The 15,976-nt window shown below is 38.0% G+C and overlaps 1 long non-coding RNA gene across 3 annotated transcripts in view; it reads left to right on the forward strand.

Moving 5' to 3' along the window:
* LOC147378361 (uncharacterized) overlaps positions 1-15,976 on the forward strand; it is a 417,343-nt gene that overhangs the window by 116,827 nt on the left and 284,540 nt on the right. For 2 of the 3 annotated variants that reach the window (XR_015146322.1, XR_015146334.1), the window contains exon 2: positions 11,628-11,720. The exons of the other annotated variant lie outside the window; for it this stretch is intronic. This is a non-coding gene — a long non-coding RNA (uncharacterized LOC147378361). The remainder of the gene's footprint in view (positions 1-11,627; positions 11,721-15,976) is intronic. 3 annotated transcript variants of the gene reach the window in all.

Consider the following 15,976-nt stretch of genomic DNA (forward strand, 5'->3'; position numbering starts at 1 on the left):
AGTTTTTTAAAAAGATACTAAGTATATGAAGGTCTAATTAATCTATTTTTTTAAGAAAATTTATTAATTACAGTTTTTTAAAAAATGACTCAGTTCTTTTTTATAATTTATGCACTCTAATAAATACTTGGTATCTCTACCTACCAAGATGGACAAATAGAAGTTGTTTGTGGCAGGGGACCTTTATTCAGGCAGTTGAGATTTCATATTGAATATTGTTCTCTATCCATAAGTCAGATACTCAAGAGTAACACCTTCCACATTGGCAAGTGCTTTGCATGAAACAGACTGCAACATTAATGATAACTGACAGCTCCAAGGACAGGAAGGAGGATGAAAGGACTTGTGCCCTTGCAGAGAGTACATCCATTTGGCAGTTACTTCAAGAATGTATTGTCTTAGCTTAAAGTGGAAGATAGGTTTGCCACCAATTAAAGGGTTTTGTATTTTGTAATTTACCATGATTTTTCTTTTTGTCATCTCAAGGAACTAACAAATAAATAGCTTAAAGATGATCCTGTCTGTCTGAAGCATAGGTAACAGATGAGCTGTTCTTTCAAGATCTCTCTCAATTCAGTTTCTGTGTTATTATTAAAAAGAAAGTTAATATGATCTTATGGAGAATTAGACAATAGTATAACAAACACCCTATTCCAACAACACAAGAGAAGACTCTATACATGGGCATCACCAGATGGTCAACACCGAAATCAGATTGATTATATTCTTTGCAGCCAAAGATGGAGAAGCTCTATACAGTCAGCAAAAACAAGACCATGAGCTGACTGTGGCTCAGACCATGAACTCCTTATTGCCAAATTCAGACTTAAATTGAAGAAAGTAGGGAAAACCACTAGACCATTCAGGTATGACCTAAATCAAATCCCTTATGATTATACAGTGGAGTGAGAAATAGATTTTTTTTAAATTTTATTTTATTTTTAAACTTTACAAATAGATTTAAGGGCCTAGATCTGATAGATAGACTGCCTGATGAACTATGGAATGAGGTTCGTGACATTGTATAGGAGACAGGGATCAAGACCATTCCCATAGAAAAAAAATGCAAAAAAGCAAAATGGCTGTCTGGGGAGGCCTTACAAATAGCTGTGAAAAGAAGAGAAACAAAAAGCAAAGGAGAAAAGGAAAGATATAAACATCTGAATGCAGAGTTCCAAAGAATAGCAAGAAGAGATAAGAAAGCCTTCCTCAGCGATCAGTGCAAAGAAATAGAGGAAAATAACAATGGGAAAGACTAGAGATCTCTTCAAGAAAATCAGAGATACCAAAGGAACATTTCATGCAAAGATGGGCTTGATAAAGGACAGAAATGGTATGGACCTAACAGAAGCAGAAGATATTAAGAAGAGATGGCAAGAACTACAAACAAAGCTAGTGGAGGTGATGGAATTCCAGTTGAGCTATTCCAAATCCTGAAAGATGATGCTGTGAAGGTGCTGCTCTCAATATGCCAGCAAATTTGGAAAACTCAGCAGTGGCCACAGGACTGGAAAAGGTCAGTTTTCATTCCAATCCCAAAGAAAGGCAATGCCAAAGAATGCTCAAACTACCACACAGTTGCACTCATCTCACACTCTAGTAAAGTAATGCTCAAAATTCTCCAAGCCAGGCTTCAGCAATATGTGAACCGTGAACTTCCTGATGTTCAAGCTGGTTTTAGAAAAGGCAGAGGAACCAGAGATCAAATTGCCAACATCTGCTGATCATAGAAAAAGCAAGAGAGTTCCAGAAAAACATCTATTTCTGTTTTATTGACTATGCCAAAGCCTTTGACTGTGTGGATCACAATAAACTGCAGAAAATTCTGAAAGAGATGGGAATACCAGACCACCTGATCTGCCTCTTGAGAAATTTGTATGCAGGTCAGGAAGCAACAGTTAGAACTGGACATGGAACAACAGACTGGTTCCAAATAGGAAAAGGAGTTCGTCAAGGCTGTTTATTGTCACCCTGTTTATTTAACTTATATGCAGAGTACATCATGAGAAACGCTGGACTGGAAGAAACACAATCTGGAATCAAGATTGCCAGGAGAAAAATCAATAACCTCAGATATGCAGATGACACCACCCTTATGGCAGAAAGTGAAGAGGAACTCAAAAGCCTCTTGATGAAAGTAAAAGTGGAGAGTGAAAAAGTTGGCTTAAAGCTCAACATTCAGAAAACGAAGATCATGGCATCCGGTCCCACCACTTCATGGGAAATAGATGGGGAAACAGTGGAAACAGTGTCAGACTTTATTTTTTGGGGCTCCAAAATCACTACAGATGGTGACTGCAGCCATGAAATTAAAAGACGCTCACTCCTTAGAAGCAGAGTTATGACCAACCTAGATAGCATATTCAAAAGCAGAGACATTACTTTGCCAACAAAGGTCCGTCTAGTCAAGGCTATGGTTTTTCCAGTGGTCATGTATGGATGTGAGAGTTGGACTGTGAAGAAAGCTGAGTGCCGAAGAATTGATGCTTTTGAACTGTGGTGTTGGAGAAGACTCTTGAGGGTCCCTTGGACTGCTAGGAGATCCAACTAGTCCATTCTGAAGGAGATCAGCCCTGGGATTTCTTTGGAAGGAATGATGCTAAAGCTGAAACTCCAGTACTTTGGCCACCTCATGCGAAGAGTTGTCTCATTGGAAAAGACTCTGATGCTGGGAGGCATTGGGGGCAGGAGGAGAAGGGGACGACAGAGGATGAGATGGCTGGATGGCATCACTGACTCCATGGACGTGCGTGTGAGTGAACTCCGGGAGTTGGTGATGGACAGGGAGGCCTGGCGTGCTGCAATTCATGGGGTCGCAAAGAGTCGGACACAACCGAGCGACTGATCTGATCTGATAGAAGATGAATATAATGAAATGCTTTTCTTGAAAATTTCCATTTCCATTTCTCTGCTCATGTCCTTTCCTGAATGTATTCTGTTTTTCTCTTTACTTTGGGAGCTGGCTTGCATTTCACCACGTTTAGGAAGTCATCCTTGGTTTCCACATCTGGTCTTACTACGTCTTTACTAATACTTGTCATGCATCAAGTACTGAATAAGTACTCTAGTGGAATTATCACATTTAATAATCATCATGAAGAGAGAGGTCACCATTTTAGAAATATGGAGAATAAGTTTCAGAGAAATTAGGACATTTGCTCAGTCATATCCTTAGTGAATAATGTTGCATTTTTTAACATTTATGTTTCCAATTTTCACTATTTTTGGCTCTAAATCCAATATTTTTTATTGCTCACTGTAAATTTTTTATACAGTCTTTATAGTTGATTACTTTACATTTACTGCATTTAGTGAAAATGAAAAGTGAAAGTGAAAGTGGCTCAGTAGTGTCTGACTCTTTGCGACCCCATGGAGTATACAGTCTGTGGAATTCTCTAGGCCAGAATGCTGGAGTGGGTAGCCATTTCCTTCTCTTGGGGATCTTCCCAACCCAGGGATCGAACCCAGGTCTCCTGCATTGCAGGTGGATTCTTTACCAGCTGAGCCACAAGGGAAGCCCAAGAAGATGTTATAGAGGCATGTGCTTGCTAGTGTCCCCTGGATTAACTATTTGGAACATAAAGAACTGTCATTGTGCTGGAAAGATCACTGTTCTGGTTCATATACTGACAGTGAGTAGAGAGACCAAGTATGTTGTAAGACAGGAAACACTGGAGATATGTAATTTTAAGACATGATTCAACCTTAGGTATTTGAAAGGAAATTAAAATTGAGCAAGCCCTTGAAAACATGAGAAATACTTCTGGAGAACTGTGTGGTCTCTTAAGTTCATGAATTCCATCTATTCTTTAGAATCTCTGTTTTCTCCTTTTTATCATTAAGCAGTAATAATTTTCCATTTGGAGTCAATGAAAATAATGTTATAACATTACTTCTTAAGAATTATGATTTATGTAGTGGTGAGGATGGAAAAAATAAATTTAGATATAGATGTTGAAAGGTTTGCTAGACTCCTTCACTAAAAAGCGACATATTATTATACTCTAACCAAGTGTCTGATTCAAATTTGTGTTTTACCTGATTAAAAAATTATCACAGTCTTATATCTTGAGAGTTACTTTCAAAATAGTGGAAAATGCAATGTCATTTCCTGAGAGGAAAGTGAATTTGCCTGTATGCAATAATAGTATTTTTGTGAAGGATATTAATTTATTGGTCTAAGGCCCCTTTGTTTTTGAAGAAAAAGATATATATATAAGATTAAAAAAAATTATGTTTTGAATGCTGAATTAATACCCATAAAGAATTAAACTTAGGAAACATTTTATTCATTGTTAAACATTTCATATTACACATTTTTTTCAGAGAAAAAATTATTAAAGCATGATGTGTTTATCAATTACATTAGCCTTCCTCCTTTTTTACTTCTTTGGAAATGTTTATTCTTTTACTCTGTCTCAATTTATTAAGATTTCACTGAATTTTGGTGCGATCTATATGCCTTTAGCACATATACCCTTTATTCCATCCCAGTCATTGTTATTTTTAAATGTCAGTTGCTTGGAATACAACCAGTTCAATCATTCTTGTTAGAATTAATCTCTTCCATAACCATCCATGAAGTTCAATCTAGCCAACTGTAGATTCTGACTGGTTTTTGGGGTCTAGGGCAGAATCAGAACGATATGGCATTGTACGATCATTCAATTCTTCTCTCCATAACAAACATTGATAATGAATGATGACACTCTAACCTGCTGGGCCTGGATAAGATTTCATAGTCCTCTCAATATGCTGCTCTAGGCTATTAATGCCCATCTGATAGATTTTGGCAAATCAGATGACGTCTCCATGCCAATCTGGGTCTTTTATTTTAGTCAAGGGAATGGTTTACTATATTAGATGAAATTAAAAAATATCACTAGCACCAAAATTTACTACAGCTAGTACATTTTTTAGGCATGATAAAAACTTTAAAGTCTTCACATTCTGAGGAAAAGCTGACTTGATAATCAGTAAACATCAGTCCTGGTATTAAACCTGTCTCACTGATTAATAAGAGTTTGCTTCTATGAATTCACCATGGAAAGTCAGTCAATTGGTAATAGTCTTATGGTTTGAAAGTCAGCCCATTAGCAGTGGACTTGCTCCCCTGAACTTGAGTCAAAGGCTGACGTCAACCCACTCTTGTTTCTGTAACCAAACACAAGCATGTTTCTTTATCCAACTCAAGTGACCTTTTCAGTTCAGTTCAGTCGCTCAGTTGTGTCCGACTCTTTGCGACCCCATGAACTGCAGCATGCCAGGCCTCCCTGTCCATTACCAACACCTGGAGCTTACCCAAACTCATGTCCATTGAGTCGATGATGCCATCTAACCATCTCATCATCTGCGGTCCCCTTTTCCTCCTGCATTCAATCTTTCCCAACATTAGGGTCTTTTCAAGTGAGTCAGCTCTTTGCATCAGGTGGCCAAAATATTGGTGCTTCAGCTTCAACATCAGTCCTTCCAAAGAACACCCAGGACCAATCTCCTTTAGGATAGACTGGTTGGATGTCCTTGCAGTCCAAGGGACTCTCAAGAGTCTTCTCCAACACCACAGTTCAAAGGCATCAATTCTTCTGCGCTCAGCTTTCTTTATAGGCCAACTCTCACATCCATACATGACCACTGGAAAAACCATAGCCTTGACTAGATGGACCTTTGTTGGCAAAGTAAGGTCTCTGCTTTTTAATATGCTATCTAGGTTGGTCATAACTTTCCTTCCAAGGAGTAAGCGTCTTTTAATTTCATGGCTGCAATCACCATCTGCAGTGATTTTGGAGCCCCCCAAAATAAAGTCTGATACTGTTTCCACTGTTTCTCCATCTATTTGCCATGAAGTGATGGGACCAGATGCCATGATCTTCGTTTTCTGAATGCTGAGCTTTAAGCCAACTTTTTCACTCTCCTCTTTCACTTTCATCAAGAGGCTCTTCAGTTTTTCTTCACTTTCTGCCATAAGGGTGGTGTCATCTGCATATCTGAGGTTATTGATATTTCTCCCGGCAATCTTGATTCCAGCTTGTGCCATATTCCATATTCTAGCATGTGAATATTTGGGGGCTTACGGGGACAAAACTCTGAGAAATCCCTAGGAGTAAGCTAAGAGTTGATGAGTAATAGCAAGTAAGTCTATTTGGAGTTCCCCAAGATGAAACTGCTGGAGAAAGCAATGGCACCCCACTCCAGTACTCTTGCCTGGAAAATCCCATGGACGGGGGAGCCTGGTAGGCTGCAGTCCATGGGGTTGCAAAGAGTCGGACATGACTGAGCAACTTCACTTTCACTTTTTACTTTCATGCATTGGAGAACGAAATGGCAACCCACTTCAGTGTTCTTGCTTGGAGAATCCCAGGGACAGGGGAGCCTGGTGGGCTGCCGCCTATAGGGTTGCACAAGAGTTGGACAGGACTGAAGCAACTTAGCAGCAGCAGCAGCAAGATGAAACTGCACCGTGCCATTTCTGCCTCTTTTCTAGACATCTCAATCAGTCTAGAAACAGAGAAAATAGAATGGAAAAGCATGTATGTGTGGGAAAATAATTTGGAGATAAACTTGCCAGTAGGTCCAAAGGTGAGGCTTTTATGATTGTGATGGAGTTGGCAGAGAAGTGACTCAACAGAAGTCCAGGACTGAGTGGGGATTATATTGTCAGTGGAGAGATCAAGGATGAACTGGAAGAAGTATAAAAGACTTTGTTATTAAGTATCTTCTATAAGAATGAAGTGCAGATGCATTTCGAGATGGGAGGATATGGACAGAATGCTGTGATAAGAATTTCAGATATGTTGCATTCAAATCAAAGAGTTCCAAGCCTCAGTGGTATATCGCTCAGTCGCTTCAGTTATGTCTGACTCTTTGTGACCCCATGGACTGTAGCCCGCCAGGCTCCTCTGTCCATGGGATTCTCCAGGCAAGAATACTGGAGTAGGTTGCCATTCCATTCTCCAGCAATGGCATATTATGTGCTGATAATTTTGCCCAATGCTGTGGGAGCTACAAAAAATAGCAAGTTGTAACTTTTGCTCTCATGGAACTGACAGCTTATTAGGACCATAGCTTTATGACAAGGTTGTTCAAACATGTTTGTGGCTGGTTTGGGATGAAGGCCATTAAAGCCATTGAAAAATACAGGCTGTGAGATCCATGTGCCAGACGGTCATCAATGTAAATGCTAAAGGCTGAGGATAAAGGCAAGGAATGGATCTGAAGAGACATAAAAGTATTGTACATCCCCAAGGTGTGTGGTCAGTGATGACTGCTTCTTTCTTTTGATTTCTTCCTTTTGGACTACTTAGTAAGGGAAAGAAAAGCTGATAACTCCATTGGAACCCTTAGCAGATGATATACATTTACAGAGGCATCAGACATACATTTATGAGAGGAGGTAGGTCTGACTAATTATAAAACTATTACATTATTACTTGAGATATTAAATGCTCATAAATTTTCTGAAAACACAAATTCACACCTGAAAATTTGCAACCTTCTTTTTAGGAAATGTATGCATGTATTAATGTATACATCTGGGAAAGTTGTTAGCGGCTGCATATTTCTTTTTGATCATTTTTCAGTCAAGCCATCAGCACTAAATGTCAGAAGACTAATGCAGTTTTAGTTCATGATTATTTGGTATTTACATCAATTCTTTAAAAAAATATAATTTCATAAGATTAGATGACAACATTAAAGATAAATCAATAGAATCAAACTTAGAGACCTAATCACAGACTGAATTTGGCAAAAAGTTGCAGTATTCAAGGTTTCTTGTTGTACTTAATCCTTTGTACCCAGCATCACTCGTCATCTATCCAGTGTCCTCATTTCTGTACTTTATGTCACAAACTTGTTTGCAGCACTTTTTTTGAAGCCTTCTTTCAATGTGTGATAGCTGGATTTAATATGGTTATTAGAGAGGAGCTTATTAGTGGTAAGAGAGCAGAGATGAAAGTGAGCATTCTCTGACGGCCTGTCTGTTCTGAACTCGGTTTGCTGGGAGGTAGCAGATATCAAAGGAAACACTGGCTGCTGCTGGCAAGTCTGAGGGGTCTGAGGGGTTTTCAGAGCACAGGCTGATGGACATGGGGTGAATAATTGCCAGTGGGTTTAACCCTGGCTTGTCGCCAACCCGGCGCCTGGGAAGCTCACAATAGGAAATGACAGGTGCTTTAAAGCGTGAGGCCAGTGTGTGACATGGTTTTGGACAGAAGCCACAGAGTGTTGGTTACCTTGGGTGTTGCTGTGTCTTTTATTTTACCCTAACACCTGTTTTTCTTCACAAAGTAACCAACTTCATGGAGCTCCAGTCCTTGATGAAAAAAAAATTTTAGGGGGCGTATTTACATCTTTCCTTTGGACTTGCATGAATCACATGTGGTGGCATCTGTTGGCTGCATTTGTGATGGGGCCAGGTGGGAGACAGTACACCCGCAGTTTTCTCATTTAATTATAAGGGAAAGAGCAGATCATCCTTGTGTCACATGCCTTGGTATCATGGCATTCCTAGCATCTGGCCCTACATGTGGTGCAGTTAGACGCATATGGATATGTGACAGGAGGAAGATGCCCAAGGCAGATAGAAATTGAAAACAAGATTGCAGTCAGGGCCAAACAAGCAGTGTGTCAGTTTTGGAAACACTGAAATATTGAACAGAGCCTTAACTTGGGCAGCAGATTAGCTGCCAATGATCTTTTCTGATGCTGGTGGTTAATGTAGCATTTTTTAAAAAAGAATAAAACATATTGAGCAAGTGCCCGGAAAGGAGGGCAAAAATTGGCTGAAAAAGGAGGTGGCATTGTTCATATATCTGTTTAATTGTATTTGGAAGCACATCTTGCTTGCTGTGGGAATACTGATACCATCATTTAAAGCTTAGATTGCCTATGCCAAATACTAGGGATGCAAAGCAATCTTTTCCTTTCATTTAGGTACCTATACAAGAAATGGTAACTATACCTAGAAGACATATAAAACCTTATGAAGAAAAATAACTTGTCATTTACAAACAGTTGTTTGTAAATGTTGTTTCTCATATATGAACAATATAGATTGCATGTTCTTGGCAAAGTACCCAATACTGTCTCAAGGGGAACATCAAACTACTCTCATAGGGGGTTGAGAAGGAAAGGATTTGAAAAAGAGAGTAGTTTTCCTTCTTTAACTGGTACTCTTCAAATACTACCTGGGAAGGAGGGGGTTTGAAAAAGAGAGTAGTTTTCCTTCTTTAACTGGTACTCTTCAAAAATTACCTGGGCCAGAAAGCAGGCACATTCCCTTTGATTTCTATTCCTGTAAAGTGTTGAAAACATGAAAGTCATTCCCCAGCAAATTAGCCTGATCCCTAATTTTCATCTGTGTCTTTCAACCAAAGAACTGTCAATAAAAACACAAATGATTTTGTATGTTCACCTTAGAATAATCTGTGGCAACAGCTCTGTTTCCTATTTTGTCCCTTTGGCATCTCTTGTTTCGTGTACCATCTAGGTAATATCAGATGTTTAGCAAGGAAGCATCATTAAGATGATTTTCTGCCTTCTTGAGAAATAGGTGGGATATGGCATATTTGCTTTTCAAGCCACAAAGGGGTAGAAGAGTAATTACTTCTTAGGATTAGGTTTTTCAGCAAACAGCAGATTTTTCATTAAATACTGACATAACACAATATAATCTATGCTCTCTGAAGTTTTTGTGAGTTTCCAGAATTAAGCTTGTGAAGCATGAAAGTGTATCTGTTCTCTTGTACCACAGTGAGGTTTTTTTTTTTTTTTAAATTCCTGATACTTATTTTATCTTTATTCAAAGAGAAACTAAAGATGCACAGTGAATTCTTTTAGCTGTAAATGACAAATCAGACATAAAATTAACAATTAAAAAATCCCAGATGCAATAATATTTATTCCTTAAGATTTTTTTTCTCTCACACAAAATAGGTTGTTATACCGTCTAATAGACTATGTACTGTGCTCAGTTGCTTGGTCAGACTTTGTGATCCCATGAACTTTAGCCTCCCAGGCTCCTTTGTCCATGGGCTTTCTATAGTTATATAATATATGGTCTAATGTACCCATTTTGGCAATCTTTTAAGTTTTACAAAAATGAGGAGGAAAGGAAAAGAGGGGATGAAAATTCACATTTGTTTGCTACTATGTTAATCAAGCCTCATTCTGGTAGTTGCCACTACCAGAATTCATCATATGTATGTATGTATACATGATATATACACACAATTTGTTAATAAGGACATTAAAGAGGAGAATCTGGCTTCAGTCATGCTCTATACTATAGAAGTATAGCTGAAATTATCAGAAATCTGAGTCTTTTACTCTCTTTTTGACTCTGCTTTCTTCTGGATCAGCTTTATTCTAAATGGGAGCTTTCAATACGGTGGTGAAGATGGTCACTGGCCTCTCTAGATAGACATAATCTTTACAGCTAGCATCTCTTTCCTTGTAGCTCTAGCCAGTCTTGCTAATGGTCTTGATTGGCCTGACTTGGGTCACGGGGCCATTCTTGATCATATTACTGTGGCTAGACTTGACTTACATGCTCATGCCTACAGCTATCAGGACCAAGGACAGCAGTGATGCTGCCCCCAAAGAAATTCTGATTCTAGTCAGAAGAAAAGCAGTGTCCACTACAAATTTCTATTACGTACCAGGCACCTTGTAACTACCTTTTAGAAACTATAAATGGAGCATAAAGCAAATTCCTTTTTTTTTTCAGTTTTACATATAGGTTGAAATATGGAGCTAATGTTTTCAAACTATAATGATTTTAGCAAATCTATACAGGGCTAATGATTTATCTTACTATTTATTTAGAAGTCTAATATCTCCCAAAAGATTAAAACTCCCAACAATTATATGAGGAAATACAGAAGACACAAGCTATTTATGGTGCTTTTCCTGAGCTTTCCCTTAAAATAGTGTTTTGATATGCTGTTTCAAATAGACATTTGCCTGACCATCTATGAAATCAAGAACTCATAGATAGCAAATAGAAATAGCAGAAACTAGTTATCTGCCAACTATAAATAGATATTAACTCATAGAATTTAGCTGTGTAAGTGTATTCAAAATTGTGATTGGACATTATGGCAGATTTCAATCTGTGGGTTCCCTCTAAGAAACCTCTTCTATTCATCGTCAAAGCTCAAATGTATACAACTATAAATTAAAGCATATTTGTTATTTTCCCTTCTATGCGTCATTTGTGCTTCTAATGTTGCACTTATCCAGAGCTGTAATTTGCATATGTGCTCAGTTGCTCGGTTGTGTCTGACTCTTTGCAACCCTGTGGACTATAGCCTGCCAGGCTCCTCTGTCCATGCAATTTTCCAGGGAAGAATATTGGAATGGGTTGCCATTTATGTCTCCAGGGGATCATCCTGACTCAGGGACTGAACCCACTTATCCTGCATTGGTAGATGGATTCTTTACCACTCAGCCACCTGGGAAGACTTGGTATAATTTAGTGACTTAAATTCTTTGGGGGACAAAGTAAGAGTATATATAAAATGTTATAACATTATTATTATTTGCTTATGGATTTGTCTCAACCATTGGATTTCAGGAGAACGTATGTTGGTATTTTCTCATCTTTTCTTCCCCCTGATTCTGAACAGTTGGCACATGGCAGGGAATCAACAAATGCTGGTTGAATCACTATGAAAGCCCTTTGGGAATTTGCTACTGAAAGAAGCTGGAGAAATCTTTCAGTGAGTCTTTGAATAATTATTTTCTAAGTTATCTGTTTCACAAACTTGGATACTAAATACCTGGGTTCCTTTACAGATTTATAACACAAACACCCCCAGCTAAAAACCTGGTAGGGCTACCTTATTAATTGTCTGTGTGCAACGTTGGATGGATTCTAAAAAATATTCAGAAGTTACCTGTGTATGTATGAAAATGCACATATATGATATGTATATATGAAGAAAACCTAAAATTTAGAAAATCTCTTTAAAAGTGACCAAGATCAGATATTGTAATAAAAAAATTGTGTGTGCAAACTGCTTGGATGGAGGTTCCCCTCTTCTCTTTACTTATTGAAACCAAAAGAAAAAAAAGAAGAATTCTTTTACTCTTTGGTGGAAAATATAGTTTCAGAAAGCAATAGCCAGGCTGCAAAGCATAATAAGCTTTTCATAAAACAGAAATAATTTGGTATAATTTAAAACAAGGATCAGATGTGTTCCATCTGGCAGGGTAAGAAACTGATATGCTTATTTCTGTAAAGAAGATTTTGGATGTCTTTAAAATAAAACCTTACCACTCAATAGAGGTGTTCTAAATAATAGTAGCTAACTTTTTAATTTCCCAACTGAGATGTCTAAATACTTTCCTATGCATAAAAGATTACATAATTAACCATGCATCTTGAATAAGACATGGATATTTGGCAATACAACTCCATTCCCACTTTATATAGTAATTCTGTGATTTCTAAAACTAAAATTTACTGTGTTTTATAGCTCATTAGAAGTTGAAATGTTGAAATGATTCTATTTCAACTTTCAATGAGCTATAAAAAAGAGTAGATTTTAATATTAAAATCATAGAATTAATATATAAAGTGAGAGTGGAGCCTTATTTCCAAATATACATACCTAATTCAAGTGGTAGTTTTAATTCTCCAAGAAGTATATGCATTCTAATAATGCATATGGAAAACCTCAAAGATATATCACAGATACCTCAGACCCAGGCTTGCAAGGCCAAATCTGCATAGCATAATGTACAATAAATGCCACTTTATATATTGTCCATAATAAGGAGCTGGCAAAAGTGGATGATAATATTAAGTTGTGAATAGTGTGATAGTTAAAAAAAATTTAGGAATAATATATATTTAGTTGTTGCTGCTGCTGCTGTTGCTAAGTCGCTTCAGTTGTGTCCGACTCTGTGCGACCCCATAGACAGCAGCGCATTAGGCTCCTCTGTCCCTGGGATTCTCCAGGCAAGAATACTGGAGTGGGTTGCCATTTCCTTCTCCAATGCATGAAAGTAAAAAGTGAAAGTGAAGTCGCTCAGTTGTGTCTGACTCTTAGCGACGCCATGGACTGCACCCTACCAGGCTCCTCCGTCCATGGATTTTCCAGGCAAGAGTACTGGAGTGGGGTGCCATTGCCTTCTCCGATTTAGTTGTTACCAATCCTAAAATTTTTTTTTTAATTAAAACACAGATTCCCCAGATTTTGCCAATTCATCACTCTGCTTTGGCCTGTCTTTGAGTTTCCCGGAGGTTTATTGCAGCTTTAGCTTGGACAATAAAAGGAGGAAGGTTATTTCTTTGTGTTAATGGCTTTTAAAAAAATGTGTCTATCTTTTCCTTTTGTTTAATCTTGATTCCAACAGGTAAGAGGCCTATACCTTGCCTTCTACATGATGATAGATTATTCTGTTTGTTTTGTTTACGTATGTGGAGTGCAGCTTCATCTTCATACCAAAATGTGTGGTTGGCTCAGATGGTGTGCCTTCTGTGAAGGAGGGAACCTGACTCTTTAGCAGCCCTATGTCCTCAGATTTTCTATGTGCCAAAAGGGTTTGTGATTTTTTTTTTTAGGATTTGTATTTTGACAGGTGTTAAGCTCCTTAACTTTGATCAGTATTCCTTTAAAAATGTTGTTGTTATAGTTTCTTTATAATAAAGAAGGAGAAACAAATTGCCATGCTTTATGATCCAGAGCTGATAAAAGGTCTTTGAAATAAAAGGCATTTCCTCTTGATTTGTCATTCTCCTAGGGAAGCTTGAAGAAAGGTACCAATTATTTCTGACTGGTGGCAAGGGAGTTATGAGCAATTCTCTATTAACATGTTTTTGGTCATTTGCCAGCTTATCTGTATGGTCTGCCAAGGCTCAGCACTAATTAGCAACACTAAAGGAAGAGAAAAAAAGAATCACCTAAGTTCAGTCAAACTAACACGACACAGAAAATAGTTGAGAAAAAACTTACTTTTCTAAAAACAGATTCTTGAAAGAAAATCCTACAGATTGGAGTAGTTTGCAGAATTATGAAAGTATTTGGGTTGTTTTGCTTACTTTTTAGGTATTCTGGCCTCTTTGATTATGCTGTAGATTGAATGGTGGGACGAATTGGAAAGGAAATGCACTTCAAGATGTTTGTTTTAGTGTTTGTTAGATACTTCACACGTTCAGATTTTTATCATCTTATCACATACTAGTTTTTTGCCTCTTTCTCATATTTTTTTCTTTCACTAATTTTGGCCCTAGCTTCTTTAGCAGCTGGCCAAATCCCTGGTCTGAGGCCTAGCTTTGTTTCAAGTTTTGACAGAGACACCTTGACATGAGAATTCTCTCATACTCTCCATGATTATCCCTAAAGACACTTTGCAGTGTGTGTGTATGTGTGTGTGTGTGTGTGTGTGTGTGTGTGTGTAGAAAGAAGAAGGGAGGGAAGGAGGGAGAGAGAAAGAAAAAAAGAGAAGCATTGTTTATCCTCAAATAGTGTCTAAATAGCTGAATAAGATTTTATCAACATATACTCTCTTTGCATTCAGCACTTAGTTAAGATGTATCATGATGAAAGGGAATTTTTGTCACTATCATTACAAGTAGTGAATTTCTAGGCGATTATAATGGGTCTGTCTCCTCAATCTGAGTTATCTCATTATGGATCCAGTGCTAAGAGCCTCTTCTTAGTTGGAATTTGTTCTTTATCAAAGCAAGCTGTGATGCTCTGTTTAATTGTTTCAGTTCTTGTTCAGAACAGTGATTCATTTTCAGTGCTGTGGTGTAGTGTCTGATATTTATAAAGACTAATTTAAAGATATAACAAATGATACAGATTAGTGATACAGATTAAACATTCTGCTTTCACATCTGTTGGAGGGATAAAATAAGGGTATGTAAATCAACTTAGAAACAAGTACAAACAAGTATACTTTGGTATTCACAGTTTTGGAGTTTGGCTCACAGGTGGCCAGCCTGGCTCACTAGATAAGACAGGACATAGGGATCTAGGGCCTCAATCTCAATGTATAGTGAAAACATCATTTACCCAGAAGTGTTCTTTATAAGGCCATATGCACTGGAGACGTGCAAGGGACAGTAAGGTATTGGTCAAGGATCATGGACGGAGTTTCTGCATTTCCTGTCAGAGGCATGGCTAACACAGGTCTCTGGGTCTAGGTAAAGCAAATATCTGATGGTAAAAGGAGAGTTTATAGATATCTAGAAGGTTTCTAATCATAGCCTCTATGTCCTGTCTACATTTTTTTTGGTGTGTTCTCTATCTGAATCCCCATATTTTGTTCAACATGTACTTGTGAACTCTGTAGAATAGCTTGTTAATGAATTCTGATTTGAGGGATAGTTCCAAATAGGAAAAGGAGTTCGTCAAGGCTGTATATTGTCACCCTGTTTATTTAACTTATATGCAGAGTACATCATGAGAAACGCTGGACTGGAAGAAACACAAGCTGGAATCAAGATTGCTGGGAGAAATATCAATAACCTCAGATATGCAGATGACACCACCCTTATGGCAGAAAGTGAAGAGGAACTCAAAAGCCTCTTGATGAACATGAAAGTGGAGAGTGAAAAAGTTGGCTTAAAGCTCAACATTCAGAAAACGAAGATCATGGCATCCGGTCCCACCACTTCATGGGAAATAGATGGGGAAACAGTGGAAACAGTGTCAGACTTTATTTTTCTGGGCTCCAAAATCACTGCAGATGGTGATTGCAGCCATGAAATTAAAAGACGCTTACTCTTTGGAAGGAAAGTTATGACCAACCTAGATAGCATATTCAAAAGCAGAGACATTACTTTGCCAACAAAGGTCCGTCTAGTCAAGGCTATGGTTTTCCCTGTGGTCATGTATGGATGTGAGAGTTGGATTATAAAGAAGGCTGATCGCGGAATTGATGCTTTTGAACTGTGATGTTGTAGAAGACTCTTGAGAGTCCCGTGGACTGCAAGGAGATCCAACAAGTCCATTCTGAAGGA

Source organism: Bos grunniens, chromosome 2 (genome assembly GCF_055505025.1).
Source record: "Bos grunniens cultivar Pamir isolate PY7600 chromosome 2, Bosgru_T2T1.0, whole genome shotgun sequence".
Taxonomy (NCBI): domain Eukaryota; kingdom Metazoa; phylum Chordata; class Mammalia; order Artiodactyla; family Bovidae; genus Bos; species Bos grunniens.